The following is a 17,454-nucleotide window of genomic DNA, read 5'->3' on the forward strand; positions in this document are numbered from 1 at the left end:
TTTGCTCCAACTCATAGGTTTTTAACACACCATAGAGTCTATCCAAAGAAATCTCACTCAGATCTCTAGCTTCTCTTATGGCAGTGATTTTATGTTCAAGATGAGTTGGCAGTGTTAAAAGGAACTTTTTGTTGACCTCCCTGATTGAATAATATTTTCCATTTATGTTCGGGTTATTGATCAATGCATTGTACCTCTCAAACACTTCAGTAATTCCTTCTCCTGGATTGGATTTAAAATGTTCATACTCAGAGGTTAGGATCTCTAACTTGTTCTCCCTAACTTCCTCTGTGCCTTCATTAATCACCTCAATAGTTTTCCAGATGTGTTGGGAATTTTTGCATTTCATCACATGTCTATTCATCAAGGGATCGAGGGAATCAACTAAAATTAACTGAAGGCTGGCATCCAAGGATGCTTCTTCTTTTTCAGCAGGAGAAAAATCCTCAGGCTCTTTTGCATAGGTTCTAGCTTTGATAATCATAACATCATCTACTATCACCTCTGGTTCAATAACCATCGGAGTTTTTGGACCCTTCTTTAACAGGTTCAGATATTTGGGATTTGCAACTTGTAAAAATAAGAGCATCTTCTTCTTCCACATAATATAATTTTCTTTATCAAATAGTGGAATTTTAATGGTTCCAACTTTTTGTGAAGTCATTATGAATTTTTGAATAAATAAAAATTCAAGGAGTTGAAAAATCACAAAAGTCTAGGATCTTGATTTGTTCGTTAATCAGAAGGCTCTGATACCAATTGTTAGGTCCCAATGTGTTTGTAGAAGGGGGGTTGAATACAAACTATACCGTTTAATCGAATTTAGTGTGGAATAAAAATTGAAACAAAATTCAAGTTAAATAAAAATATTATTAAACTTGAAATTTGTTACAACAACGGTATCGATTACAAGGGATTAATCTCAAATTAATTATCACAAATCTAGAATAAATTCGACATGAACTTTTTCTATTTTTGTAATAAAAATAATCAAATGCTAAACGCAATTTGAGATTAAGTTCTAGGGATTTTGATCCGCTAGATAGTTACACAAGAACAAAGAATGATTTCTAGTTGTTTGGATTTAACTTTAAAACTAGAAATGAATGATCTTGAATTCAGCAGAGAGATGAAATATTGGTTCTGCGGCTGCTGTTCTTGGTTGGTTGATTTTTGTTGTGAATAGATATGAATGTCTGTTGCTTCTGTCTTTTAAATAATAATCAACAGAACTGAAATGAACTGACATGACAATCCCACAGCTGGTAGAACTTTCGGTGAGACAATCTGTTGTACTACCATGGCAATCGGCATGACAATCTGTTGAACTAGCAAGACAATTGGTGAGACAATCATTTGTACTAACAAGACAATCGGTATTACTATCTCCTGAACTAGCATGACTTTCGGCAAGACTATTGAATGAACTGGTATGACTTTCGGTATGACAATTGATTGTCATACCAGTTCAAATGATTGTCTTGCTGAATTAATCTTGAATATAAATTCAAAATCAATACTGAAAATTCCTAATATTAATTCAGAATTAATTAATCAATTAATTCAATTAATAAATAAATTAATCTTTACAGATATAATTTATTTTCTTAATTAAACTATATGACTTAATTAATTAATAGAGAATTAATACTACTCTTCAACAACAACCATTCTTCTAAAAATCTTCTGAAAATCACTGTCAATAATGAATCAATTCCACCACTTCAATGTTGACACTCGATGTACTGTCTGGTTCATGAGTGACTAACTTTCATAACGTTTCTTCATGTCTTGACTTTGATAACTTGATTTTCTTCAGATTAAATCCCTGTAATTATCTGATACCCTGACAAGATCTCTGTCACTTGATTAAATCCACAATCTTGATTTATATCACTGAGGCTTGATCAATTTCTTGAACTTCTTCCAGTGAATTAATTCATCAAGTCTGTAGATGAACCTTGTTTCTGAATCATTTGACAGATGTTACTTTGTGAGATCTCTTTGACGGTAGATCTATTATTTACTTGCTACATTCTTATTTGAGCTGCTATGACATATGCCTTTCATTGTTAAATAAAATGACTTATGTTATTTTTGGTATTCATCTCTGAGATAATAACTTGTGGAGTGTGTGTATATTGTGGGGTCACAGTATGCAGTAGTTGGTTGTTTATTAAGATTGAATGTTATTAAGGGAAATGGAACTCGTGACAACCCGGATCCCCGACCCCGGATTTGGGGGTGTTACAATAGGCATTCTGCTGGTCCTTTTGAAACAGTAAATTAGGCAAGATAAGTGTAAGTGAGTTGGCTTCACCGCCACACGTATAGCAGGTTCATAGGTGTTTATATGTGTATACTTATAAAGACTAATTTAGCTCTATTATATATAAAATGGAGGCTTGAATTGAGTTATATGAGCAACTTATAGAATTTGATGTCAGCAAGAGGTTGTTAAGTAGTGAGTAATGCTGCGAGTAAACGTTTATGAAAAATTGTAAGGTTGAGGGATCAACCTGAGAAAATGGATGAGAGATACTTGGATGTATCATTATCTGATCCTTAGTCTGATTCTGAGGACATAATCCTTTTAAGGGGGGAAGGATGTAATATCATGGATATCGCGTGTAGTTATTTTTATCAATAAATGATTATTATATGATAATTATGTGAATTTTGATGAATTATCTGATGATTGACAATTATATTTACATGTTTATATGTAATAAGATATGAGTATATTAATTTTAATATGTCCAGAATAAAATATAGATAATTTTGGTATTTTTCTCGTAATTTTTGGATCGTTATATGATTTTATAATGATTTACAGATTTAATAATTATTTTCTGAATAATTACAAAATTATTTTATAAACATTTCGGTGAATCAACAAAACCCGTATTCTCGAAAGACGTGATATTATTGTATTATTTTCGTGTAAAGTGTTTTATAAAAAGTCCGGTTTGGATAATTATCCAATACGGGTAACAAATCAGATCGTTTTTGCAGTTACTTAGCGACTAAGTAACTAATTTATCAATCCAAAATGATCCAACACGAACCAATATTCCATAAATATATATAGCCCTTTTATTATTTCATTTTATTCGTATAATCATAATCGATCAGTAGAAATATAGAATTTACAGAGAAAAACCCTAAAAACGTTGCGTTCTTCATAATCAAACGCACAAATGAAGGCGTTATCGAACTCCGATTCAAGCGTGCAATATATCAAATCGAAACTCTTGACAAACTCTTTCTGAAATCCAACATCTATTCAAGTGTATAAATCAAAGTTTTCTTCTTATTTATTTATTTTAATTCCAATTAATTAAGGATTTATATATGAATTTTTGTTCTTGATATTGTTGATATGATTTGATGATTCCATCGTGTAGATAATCTTTTTCTGGTCATTTTGGTATATTATACATCAAATTTGGAGTTCAATAACATATATAATAGGGTGTTTGATTCTCATAAATTAAAATTAGGGTTTTGAATGTTTTAATGTTCTTAATTAGAATTGGGAACTTTTAACCTGTGGATTCTGGGCTCGATTGAGTGATACCGGTTGATAGATCGTTCAAAACCCAGTCTATTCATGTAATTAGTTCGTGTATTAGCCGTTGATTTCGAGTCGCCGGAAACTGGTATTGACGGCGGCGTTCTTCATTTCTGATTAAAATTCTGATTGCTACGTTGTGTGTTTGCAAAGTATGGTTACACAGAACGATTCATGGCATGGTGATGATCGAATATGCAGTTCCTGGTGTGTTTTTGGGCAAGAATACGGCGGCCGGCGAAATCGCCGCAGGTGTAGTCGATTAATTTTATTTATTTTAATTAATCGATTAATTTAATATTAATTGATTAATTAATTTAATTAATTTTAATTGATTTAATAATTAGATTTAATTATTTATTTTTGATTTAAAAATTCTGAAAAATAGTTTCGAGCTTTAAAATATTATTTTAAATTATTTTCAAGGCTCGATAATTATTATAAAATTATTTTAAAGTTAGATTCGGGTGTTCGAACTCTATTATTTAATTATAAAATTATTCGGAGACCCGTTTTAATTCCGAAAAATGTTCAAAAATTCGTATTAAATACTTGGAAAATCATTTTAACCCCGAATCTTCTTTGAAAAATTATTTTGATCGAATATCCTGTATGCTATGTGCTACGTGCTATCTGATTGATGTGTAATATGCTGATGTGGTTATTGTTTGACTATTTTAGTCATAACTTTCAATCCGTAAATCGGATTTGGGTAAAACGCAGGGTTAATAAAAGCTTATGATGTCTATGTGACGATTAGAATGATATGAGATTGAGTATTGATAGATACTTGTGATGCCTAGCAGAGTAAGTGAGGCATAGAAAAGAAAGCCAGTGATCCGTAAATAGAACTTGATTCTTCTGGATCATTTTAATTGGTTATTGTTTAACCTCAGTTATTGCTATTATGACTTGCTGAGCTAGTTAGCTCACTCTTGCAAACTATTTATGTTTTCAACAGTTGAAAAGGAAATTGTTGGTAACAAGGATTCCCATTCCAGTGTGCGAGCTAGGATTCCAGGTTAAGTTGGATCGAGCTAGCAGGAGCTTAATATTGTAGATGATTTATGCAAGATTGTAAGAACAATATCATTAGCAATTGTAAGTTGAACTAGTTGGGATTTGGTACGATGTAATAAAAGTTAAGGCCATGGCTTGTTTTCATAGTTTAACCTGTTGCGATCCGTGGTTGTGTAAAGAAGGGTCAATGCATATTAAATTTTATATACATGTTTATATATTGTGGTGTGTATGTTGTGAGCCCCAAACTTCTGACCCGAGTTTGGAGGGCGTCACAGTTGAGGTTGATTGGCCACCTGATCCTCCACCCGAAAAGGGTGATCCTCCCGCTAACTAGGTATGCCTTGTATCCTTATTATTACCTTCCATGAGGACATAGAAAATTTTAAGTTTGGGGGTGATAATGTAAGGATTAGTAGTTTGTGTGTGTCCATATAGATTCATATTGCATGTTTAGTAGTAGTTATTCGTATTTTTGCATGTTTGATCATTTAGTTTATATTATTTGTTTGCATATTTGTTCATGTTATTATGTGAGTCCATGTAGTTATATTTGTATGCATATAACATGATCCCTTAGGTTGCGCTGATTCTGATTGATTTGTTAATGTTAATTTGACTGTAGTGATGTCGAATAGAGGGTTGTTAAAGTCCTAATGAATTGAATTGCATGCCCAGGAACAAAGTTTTTTTCACAAGTCTTATAGGTTGCTTTCGAACTAGATCATGATCATACTTGTTTGCTTGTTGAGATTTAATCACTTGGTTATACTTAGAATTTGTGTTATTCTTGTAATGACGTAGGAACACTGATTTTTAAACTAGGGAAAAATATGGATATCATTGCTTGTTGTGAATAAGGATAGGCGTCAAATGGCTAGTAGCCGGCTCATATTTTTATGAGTAGTCTAGGGTTGAATGAGATGGAGCGAAACACACTCATTCAGGAATTGAAAAAAAAAAGAAAAAAAATGAGAAAAAAAAGAAAAGAAAAAAAAAGTACGTGTTTATGCATAATTGATTAAGAGTGAGCTCTTTAATACTCGAGTTATTAAGTTCTATGGGACTTTGTGCCTAGTGACCTAAGGCTTTGATAGTCTGAAATCCGCTAACCTAACGCTCGCTACATGGGTATTATTGTATAAGTCTTTTGGGACCTCACTCATTGCATGGTCAAATAAGCATCTTTGTTATGTGTTCAATAATAACATGAATCCTTGTATAACTCTAGTAGAAAGGAGGTGTTGTGAGTCATTACATGTTTATCGTCTATTCTCTTTATAAACTCGTGATTGTTTTGATGACAGATAAGTTATGTATATCTATCAAGCGTTGCACACACGCACGTTTCTGGTTTGTGAGTTGATTTGTGAGATTTATTCGAACTCTGTCTAGAGTCATTACATTCTTAGAGGCATTGGATTATTCATTTGGTTATGGTTATTCTGAGGGGATCGATTTCATTATCATTTAGTTGCATTCACGTAGTTGCATTCATGCATTAGTTTTGTTTTATAGTTTTTGAGTCTGTTTATGCTTGAGGACAAACATCGATTCAAGTTTTGGGGTGTGATAAGTGGATTTTATATCTACTTGGAACGCTTCATTACAGGCTTAATTTGGTGTTATGGATTCAAGTTATTGGTAGTTTTTATGTGTTTTGTGTTATTACATTACATGCATTAGTTGGATGAATAAATGCGCTTTTCAAGGAAATATGTTGAAAAGAGATCAAATTCTGAAGTCAAGACCATTCTCAAGTTGTAGAGAATCTCGATAGTTTCGCGTGTACTATTGAATCGTCGAATTCTGCGAAACTCAAACTGCAGCCAAAACAAGAATTGAAGTCAAAGTGCAGGAAGGCGGCGCGCCCGCGCAGGAAGCAGGGCAACCGCGCCAGAGATGCAGAAAGTCAGCGTGCCCGCGCGGGAGAGCGGGGTGGCCGCGCGGGGTTCCTGTGCCAGAATCCTGTTTTGTGTTGAAATTAGAGATTTTGAGAGCCCAGGTTCACCAGAAGCCTATATACCCATAATAATTCGTTTTTAATAACGGGTAGCCAAGGGAGAGCAATACGAAAACCTAAAGAGCACAAGACGGCTACGGAGAATAATAATTTTGTATTCTTCAATATAGTTGATACTTTGATACTTGTTTTCGATTTGTCTTTGAACCCTAGTACTCTTATATTGTTCATTATCATGTTTTCATTGGAACTCATGGTGAAGATGAGTTCGATTATGAACTAATCGTTGTCATGGGGTTCTAACGGATTTATCTATAGATTTCAATAGTTAATTATTTTATTATCTTTAGTGTGTGGTGATTTATGATTTCCTAGTTTGGTTGTGCTTATTCGTATTTGATGCGTAACTAATATATAAGATTGTTTGTTAATCTCTATTGAAGCGAAAGTGAATATAGAGGTTTAGAACTTTCCATGCTAGAATAGGTTTATGTATGAATTGACATGCATAATTTGTAGTGTAATTTTAACTATCTTACATACCTTATGTAATCACAATAGATAACTTGCTCTTCAATCATTATGTTTTCAATTTCAATAGACATATAGGGACTAAGCATAATTGGTGTCTACACAAATTTTATCTTGATTTTGGATGTTTAGTAGTATGGTGTTCGTATATCGAAAGGTAGCGTATACTAATTTCGTGTTATCTGATTAGTTATCATCACCATCGCATATTATTGATAAAGACATAAACTTTGAATGAAGTTAGAATCTCATGTTCTATTCTCATATAAGTAATTCACTTTTAATCTCTTAGTTAAGTTGCTAGTATAATCTCTTAGGTAGTTAATCAACTCAAACTTGTTACTTGTCTTAGCTATGAACAATAATCATACATTGTTGCACAAGTGCATAATCTGAACTTAACCTAAACCGGTCCCTGTGGGAACGAACTTGACTTACATCTTATACTACTTGTGATCACGTGCGCTTGCGTGTATTTTCGCGTGTGTTTTAGTGTGAACATACAGCTGTCTCGTCTTAAAACTCAAGGAAAGATTATGCTAGAGAAGTAATGCACATCATTGGAGAAGCTCCGAAGAGGGTCAAGACATGAGTAACAATCACATTCGATGACTTTGACTTGGAAGGGATCAAGTTTCCCCATGATGACCCCCTAGTCATAACACCTATCATAGGAAATAACCTGATAAAGAGAGCCCTTGTAGACAATGGAGCATCGTTAGACATCTTGCTCTATGATACTTTCATAAGGATGGGATACAATGATTCTCAATTAACCCCAACTGATATGCCGATATATGGTTTCGGTGGAGTCGAATGTCTGGTTGAAGGGACAATTAAACTACCTCTAACAATGGGACATGAGCCAACACAGGACATACAAATGTTGAACTTTGTGATGGTTAAGGCTGGGTCAACATATAATGCGATCATGGGAAGGACATGTATACATGCCTTCAAGACAGTCCCCTCATCCTACCATTTCGTGATCAAGTTTTCAACCAAAGACGGGATAGGAGAAGAAAGAGGAGACCATAAGATGGCCAGGAGTTGCTATGTAGCCTCGCTGAGGGTAGATGGAGCCGGGGGTAGGTCTTGCTCATTGAAGATTTGGATATTCGTGAGAATGATGAGAAACGAGAAAAACCGGCAGAAGACTTGATCCCGATACCTTTGGCTCCTGAGGATCCCGGGGAAGTAACTTTCATTAGGACATCATTGGTAGATCCCCTTAGAGGGAAGTTAATAAGGTTTTTGCAAGAGAATGATGATATGTTTGTATAGTCGGCAGCAGATATACCCGGTATAGATCCAGAGTTGATCACCCATAAGTTGAACGTAGATCTGAATCGAAAGACCATAAAGCAAAAGAAAAGGAGTTTTGCCCTCAAAAGGCAGGAAGCTATCAAGCAAGAAGTTGAGAAGCTCTTAGAGGATGGTTTCATTAAAGAGATACAATTTCCGGAATGGTTAGTGAATCCTGTAATGGTAAAGAAGGCTAATGGAAAATGGATAATGTGTGTTGATTTTACTGATCAGAATGATGCATTCACGAAGGATTATTTCCCTTTCCCAAGGATAGACACTCTGATAGATGCTATTACAGGGCAAGAGATATTGAGTTTCATGGATGGATTTAGCGGATACAACTAGATCAAGATGCATAAAGATGACATCCCCAATAATTTATCACTGACTTTGGTGTTTTTTGTTACCTCGTTATGATATTTGGTCTCAAGAATACAGAAGCTACGTACCAAAGATTGATGTCCAACATTTTGAAGGACCTTATTGGGAAGACCATGGAGATTTATGTAGATGACATGTTAGTCAAGGGTCTCGAGAAGACAGACCATGTAACCGACTTGAGCCTTTTAGGTCTTAAGATATCACAAAATGATGTTGAATCCTGCCAAGTGTGCTTTCAGAGTAGGTTGTGAAATTTTTTTAGGATTGATGGCTTCTAAGAGGGGAATTGAGGTCAATCTAGACAAGATAAAGGCCATCTTAGACATGGAACCTCCATGTTCCATAAAGGATGTTCAGAAAGTTACCGAAAGGGTTGCAGCTTTGGGATATTTCATCTCTAAGTTCGGGGACAAGTGCTTGCCATTCTTCAAAGCTTTGAAAAAAGTGAAAAACTTTGCATGGACTGATAAAATTCAGATGGCGTTCGAGGTGTTGAAGAAATACATGGTTCAAGCCCCTCTAATGGTTAATCCAGTCTTGGATAAAACTTTGTACTTATATTTGGCTATTTTTGAAAATGCCATGAGCGTTGTGTTAGTGAAAGAACAGTTTAAAGTCTAGAAACCCATTTATTGTGTTAGCAAGATTCTACATGGGGTTGAGTTGAACTATTCAAATTTAGAAAAGTTCTCTATAACCTTGGCTATGGAATCAAGGAAGTTGCGTCCTTACTTCCAAGCTCATAAGATCGAGGTACTAACAAACCAGCCTTTGAGAAACACCATTTACAGTCTTAAAGCTAGTGGAAGGATGGTCAAATGGGCCATAGAGCTAAGGGAATTTGATATTAACTATAAACCCCGAACGGCGATTAAAGCCTAGACCTTGGCTGACTTCGTGGTTGAATGTACCATCGCCAACCAAGAAATCAGGGGGCAGGAAGATTCTACACCTCAAGGCATAGAGGGCAAGGAGGAAGGAGAGCAGATAAAAAAAAAGGAATTATGGGTACTCTATTTTGATGGGGCATCAAAGACATATTCAAGTGAAGTAGGGCTACTTTTACAAAGCCCCGACGGGTTCTTAATTTAATACTCTATGAAGTTAGATTTTCCTACCACGAATAATGAGGCTGAGTACGAAGCCCTGATCGCTGGACTAGGCCTAGATGGGACATTGAGAGTCAAAAACTTGAAAGCTCATGGGGATTCAAAACTTATAGTATCCTAGGTTAAGGGAGAGTTCAAAGCAAGGGACGAGACCATGGTAAAGTATGTACACCTAGTGAGAGCTGTGATGATTCAATTCGACGGGTGCCATGTCGAGTATATTCTGAGAGAAGGAAATGCTAAGGCCAATGCGTTGTCCAAATTTGCCTCCTCGGAGGTGGAAGAAAGTTTCGGGAGCGTGTATTTTCGTGTCTTGAAAACACGAAGCATTAATGTTAAGCTTGTTGCCCGCATAGGGCTTGGGGGATCATGGATAGATCCCATTAAGGCCCATATCCAAACTGGATGGCTCTCAAATGATGTGACGCAAGCGTGAAAGTTGGATGTGCGAGCACTGAGATATTATTTGATTGACGGAATCCTATACAAGATATCTTACGTGGTTCCTTACCTTAGGTGCCTTAGGCCCGACGAGGCGCGATTGCCCCTTGAAGAAGTGCATGAAGGTATTTGTGAACAACACTTGGGGGCAGGGCCCTTGCGCACAATATTACTAGTTTAAGCTTTTATTGGCCAGAGATGATGGTTGATGCCAAAGATTATGTGAAGAGATGTGATCGTTGTTAGTAACATGCCCCAATAGTAAGGCAGCCACCAGAAATGCTGACTCCATAAACACCCCTATCCCGTTTGCTTTGTGGGGGATGGATATTCTTGGACCGTTCCCATTGGCTACAGCCCAAAGGAAGTTTTTAATTGTAGCAATTGATTACTTTACTAATTGGATAAAAGCCAAGCTTTTGGACAAGATTACAACCAAATAAGTTGCCCAATTCTTGTGGGAAAATATCATGTGTAGATATAAAATTCCTCGTATCTTGGTCACCGATAACCGAACGCAGTTCAATAATGAGGAATTCAAGAAGTATTGTGATGAGAATGAAATTGAGTTGCGGTTTACTTCTGTCGCTCACCCTCAGGCCAATGGCCAAGCAAAGGATGCAAACCGGATTATTTTAGATGGATTAAAGAAGAGGATTGAAAAGTCCAGGAGTAATCGGGTGGATGAGATACTTTCGATACTTTGGGCATACAGGACCACATGTAGAGTTACTACGGGAACAACCCCATTTATGCTAGCATATGAAGCTGAAGCTGTTGTTTCCGTGGAGATATCACATTCATATATGAGAATTCGAGTTTATAACACGGAGGAAAATGAGCTTGGATTCAATAGATGAAGTTCGGGATCAAGCCCATGCTAAAATTGTAGAATATTATAAAAAAACTTCTTTTTATTATAACATGAGAGTAAAGGAAAGGTTCTTTAAGTTAGGAGATCTAGTTTTAAGGAAGGTTAAAGCGTCAGGAGTCGGACAGAAAGGAAAGCTAGCCTTAAACTGGTAAGGGCCGTATAAAGTCAAAAGCGTTCAAGGACGGGGATCTTACAAGTTGGAGACAATAGAAGGAGAAGAGGTGCCAAGAACTTGGCATGCACAGAACTTGAAGGTTTACTATATATAATGGCCATGTATAATGGAAAATATCTTGTACAATAGTCCCTTAGGATTTATATTCCTGTTTATTGATTTACGTTTCAGTTTATGATAAGAACTATAAGGGCTGGACCCATTTTATATAAGGGTTTGAACGACCAAATTATGATTCTGAAATTATGTCCATAAGTTATGATTTTCTCAGCCTTAAAAGACCAAGTTATGTTCTTTAAGTTATGTTTTACTAAGCTTCAAAAGGCCAAATTCATAAACTCAAACGAAATAGTAAGTAACCGAAATAAAAATCCAGGAATACTTCATATAAACTTCAAAAGTACTTTACAAAGGCAAGAAATATAAAGGAAAGAAACTAAGCATTTGAATTAGAAGACTCAGACTCCTCCCCAAAGCCATTCTCAGAGCCTTCCTCAGAGCCACTCTTTGAGATTTCCTCAGAAGTTTCCCGAGTTGGCCCTTAGAGGTTTTCTCGGAAGTCTCCGCGGAGGTCTCCACTGAAGTCTCCTCGGAAGTATCTTCGGACGCCCTTTGAGGTACTTTCCTTGGAGGCACTTCAACTCGGCCTTTCTTCGTGACAGGCTCAACTTCTTCCTCGGAAGAGGTTTCTTCTTTGTCAGAGCTAGATTCAGCATCCTTCCTCTTTTAGCCTTGGCTCCCAACCGGCGCTTTAGACCCAAAGGCCCTTGGATCAGGAGAAGGGATGGATTGATCTTCTTTTCAAATAAGATCCACGATCCTTTCTGTGAAACCCCCAAGTTTTGGAATTTTGAGGGGGCAATGGAAGGATTCGGCCTTGAGCATCTCCGGGTATTCGACTTGAATAACCTCAACCGTGGCGTTCCAACCCTCCTTGTAGCTCATGGGGTGAGTAAGGGCGTCGTGCTCCTCCATCAAAAAATTGAACTCCTGGGTATCCATTCAGGCGTCAAACCTTTTTTCTTTTTCGTCATTTAGAATGACGATCTTGTCCCGATAGTTTCCAAATCAGAAGTTGAGGAGGCAAGCTGGGCCTGCAGGTTCACGATCAGTTGATTGGCCTCCTCAAGCTTCTTGGTTGTGTCATCATAACCAACCTTCCGAGCCTTAGCTTGGTGAAGCGCCCCTTGAAAATGGGCGTTTGCCCGAAAGAAAAGGAAAGAAAAATGAATTTGGTCCAAGGCAGGGTAAGTAAATAAGTAAGAAGGTTTGGCAAAGACAAGTTACCGTCGCCAAGGTTTGAGCACCAAAGTCTCCAAGTCCTGTTAAAGGATAAAATCCTTATAATCCACCGGGGAATAGACTGAAGCGACCACTCCTTGGCATGCTTCGTAATTTCGACTATGGTGTCTTTCCCTTGATTCCCCAAGCAGGTTGAAATAAGGCCCCTAGCTTCTGTTTGGTCCGTAGGGGCTGGCTAGGGCCTTCCTCATCCCTTTCTCCACCCTGATTCAGGAATTCATGGAAGCGATCTCCTAGGAGCGGGTTTTTGAAGAGCTTTATGGCCCGCTTCATCCTGGTGGTTTCCAAGTCTTTGGGCTTGGTCACCTCCATAATCTTTGCAGTTGCTACAAGAAAGATTAATCAACGGTTAAGGCAAGATAAACTAAGTATATATATATATAAAAAAGAAAAGAAAAGAAAAGAGAGAATAAAGTTAGAAATTACTTTTCATGGAGACGGAAGAAAGCCCACGCTCAACGAGAACTGTTTCCCTAATAAGGTCCCAAGAGTGGGACGTCTCGTTATCCTTGGTGAGGACATCAAAAGCCACCGTCTCTTCCACGGACAAGAAAAGGTCATTGGGGCTCCCATCGACCACCTGTCCGCAGGACGAACGGAAGAGGGTCCCCCAATCCCCTCCCTCCCAAACTAGATAAACAAAATCCTTCTTCCACTTCAAGCTGTTGTCTGGGATAGATTTCCTGTAACAATGTGCAGAATAGTAGGATGTTGATTCAAAGAGACCCACCCTGGATTCTTGTCAGGGCTATTTTTAAACTGGAAAATTTTCCTGAAGACTGCTACTGAGGGGGGCAAATTGTGATAAAAAAATTTAAAATTAACCTCCAAGAGTTTGGAGGAATTTGGTAGGGACTAATCCCAACATCAGCAAGAAGAATGGGAATAAAAGGGTGAAAAGGGAACCTGACACCTGCCCTGAAAATATCCCTGAAGACGCACAGTATGTCCTTCTTTCAATGGCAAGCCCTGTCTACAGCAATAGTCAGGACCAGCTTGTAGGGCTTCTCGACCTTGAACATAAGGTTCATCTTCTCCAGCTCCTTCACATCATAAAAGGTGTCGGTGTGGTCAAACGTGAGCGTCGGACGGGTACTCATCCCCTCGAGTGTTGATCATGTCAATCAACGAAGAGTACCTTGATCGAATCGGGAACTCACTTGATTTTTCAGCCATGTTCATTTTAGCCAACCGAAATGATTTCTTATATGCCATCTGAGAAATATAAGAAATACAAAGGAAATAATGAATACATGCATAAATAGCGTGAAAATGCATAAATAATGTGAAAAAACCACATAAATTTATGGGGATATTCATGCTAAATCCAGAAATCTATGAAACTATGAATACATTCAATCTAAAACCCAGAAAGCTATGAAGATACCTGGAAAATGCCTTGAAGCTTTTAAAGTCTTTGCTGGAAAACTAAAAGGTTGAACGTCGAAAATTACAGAGAACAAACTGAAGAAAGCCGAAAAATGCAGATAACTTTTGGAGAGAAGTTTGTGAAATGAGAAGTGAGAAAGAATTACTCTAATATATAGGAAAATTTGGGGAAGATGGACCTGAAAGAGATATGTCCTAAGTCCAATCATGTATGAGGATTTAAATATAACTTTTATGTAATCTGTTTTGATTTCATTGATATTAATAAAAGACTTGTTTTGTTTTTATTGCGGGCTCTATCTATTTAAATGTTTAAATAAGATATACCACAGTTTAGAGTAAAGTTTTTTATGGATTGTGATGAGATCATAATAATGAGATCTAAAAGATGATAACTCTAAACTTAAATAGTTCCTGGTCGTAGGATTACTAACTGGTAATTAATAATCCGCAAAGATTGGTACATACTATGCTTGCTTCATTATTAAGGATGTATGTTCTCATAGACATTTGTGTGGTGACACTATAGCTAGTATGTAGGTGCTTATTATAGAATAAGTTCACTGAACATGACTCACACAGCTGAACAATTGATGGAGTTCACTCACGTGTCAGCAGTTGTTCACATAGTGATGGTTGTACAAGTACCCTTAGACTTGAGGTCATCATAGTCATCTTGTGTACACTGAACTATGCTTTGGTTTAGTTCTTAGTCTCCAGGGACAATTATAAGGGCTCTACTGGGTATAGGAATTTGTACACGAAGATAGTGTATGATCAATAAAGGATCTACCCCTTCCAGTGAAGGAAGGGAATGTTCAATACTGATCCACTTATGTTAGTTCAAGAATCTCTGGCCAGAGTGAATGAAATTAGAAAGGAGTTTCTAATTTACATTAAATAGAACTAAGCATAATAATGGGAAAGCAAGTGATTAAATAAGATAGGCTTGACACAAGTTCCATGCCTTGTATTTAATCGTGACATTGCAGGATAGAAGGAATTAATTGTACGGTAACTACTCACTGAATAGGTTCTTGGTATTCTAAGCAGTGAATTCATATTATCCGGATAGTCGCGATATGCTGAGAAGTATCCCTCACGATGTAGAATAAATATGATTAATTAATTAATCATATTTAATGAATTAGAGAATTTATATAAATAATAATAAAATAGTTTTATTATTATTTATTTCTACTACCGGCTTAATATTGAACCTACAGGGTCACACCATAAAAGAGAATGATTTAATGGTGGAGAAATTAATTAATAATGGTTGATAATTATTTATTTATGAAATAAATAATTAATTGGCAAATTTAATAATTGATTAAATGAGATTTAATTGATTATAAATTAATTAAGAAAAAAGTTCTTAATATTATTAATTAAGGATTTAATTTATGGAAATTAAATCAAGTGAGAGAATTATTTCTAAAGTGTTTAGAAAAAGGATTAATAATTAAAAGGTATTTTAATTATTTGTGAGAATAATAAAGGGTTAATAATAATAATATTTTATGGCAAATTTTTCAGCTGAAAATTTTGCCTATAAATATAATATTATAGACCCTATTTTTTGCCTCAACCAAAAAGATTTACAAAAACCCTAGTTCTCTCCATCTCCTCCTCCTTCAATACATCGTTTTCTTGGTGGATACCGGTGGAGTGCTTCACACTTGAGGAGCAGCTGCTAAGGATCTCCGTTCATCATTTTTGGATCGCCATTAAAGACCTCCATCTTTCCATTAACGTAAAGTTTCTTAAGGTAAACATACTGAACTACGAATTAAATATTATTTTTCGCATGGATCCTGCGGAGGGTTTCATTTTTTTTTTATGATTTAAATTTACGTTTTCGCTGCGTTTATGTGCTAAAAATCCTTCAGGACCGTCAAAAACCCATAAGCCAAAAGGCCCAAGAGAACTAAAGCCCAAATTCTGGAACTTCCCAAAAGAAACATCTAAGGACTATGGGCCTAATCCAAATTGGAATTGGAAAAATAGGCCCATAGGCTCAATTCTAACTGGATTTGGAAAATGAAGGATCATGGGCCCAATCCTAATTGGATTTGGAAAAATAGGCCCGTATGCCCAATCCAAAATTGGGTTTGGAAAAGTAAGCCAACAGACCCATATAAAAGTTGCAAAAAAAAGTCCAAACAATTATGGTTAATAGAAGAAAACAAGACCAGGATTTAGGTCGAATTTCAGGTCGTGGATCCTAGTCGAATAACTTCGACTAGAGGCCCCAAAAGAGACCACAAATTCGACCATGATTTAGGTCGAATTTCAGGTCGTGGATCCTAATCGATTTACTTCGACTAGAGGCCCCAAAAGAGACCACAAATTCGACCAGGATTTAGGTCGAATTTCAGGTCGTGGATCCTAGTCGATTTACTTCGACTAGATGCCACAAATAGACCATCAGTTCGACAAGGATTAAGGTCGAAATCCATGTCAAGTAATGACTAGAATTTCTACCAGGATCCTAGTCAAATTTCAAGTTGTGGATCGTGGTCGAAAATTTTCGACTAGACTACAGGTTTTGACAGAAATTTTGACGAGGATCCTGGTCGATTAAATTTCGACCAGGATCCTGGTCGATAAAATTTCGACCAGGATCCTGGTCGAAAATAGCTAAAAGACGGGGGCGTTGCCCCCGAACCCCCATTGGGGACCACGTTGTGTCCCAACATTTAGGGCATTAACCGATTCAAAGCAAATTCTAGCAGAGGAAGTATGTAAGGAAAATGAGTATGAATTTTTTTTCAGAAAATGGTTTGAAGCCTCGAGAATGGTAAATCGTTGTAAATATGTAGGTCGCTTCACACTTTAAGATAAAAACGATAACCTGCAAGCGCAAAACGAAAAACTTAACTTCTAAAGAATCTTATATGTTTTCCTAGAAGTTAGGGGCAAATGATAGGGGATGAAAATAATCTTAACTGCGTAATAAATAAGAGCATTAATTATGCCTAATTTGGTCTAAAGACGAAGCCCGGTTATTAAGGCCCAATAATTAGTATGTCATTAATTGGGATCAAAAGGCCTGCAAACCAAGGATTGATTATTAAATTCGTAGGCCTTATATCAGCCCAAGTTGTGATTGAGAAAACAAGTTCAAATCAGAATCAAACTCTCAAAAGAATAGTCCTCAAGCCACACAATCCTATAAGGAAGCAAATCTCTATATTCTAGGATTCCAAAGTCTATTCTTAGACTTGCCCATCAAGTCTTCTAGCCCTATTCCAATTCAAGGCATACCATACATATATAAGGGGTCTCGCCCCACAAATTAGAACTACGTTTTTTGACTTGATCTTTAGCATACCGCAAGGTACGTAGACATCCTGTAGGCATCCTGTGAAGGCAGATTAAGTC

Source organism: Apium graveolens, chromosome 7, assembly GCF_009905375.1.
Source record: "Apium graveolens cultivar Ventura chromosome 7, ASM990537v1, whole genome shotgun sequence".
NCBI lineage: Eukaryota > Viridiplantae > Streptophyta > Magnoliopsida > Apiales > Apiaceae > Apium > Apium graveolens.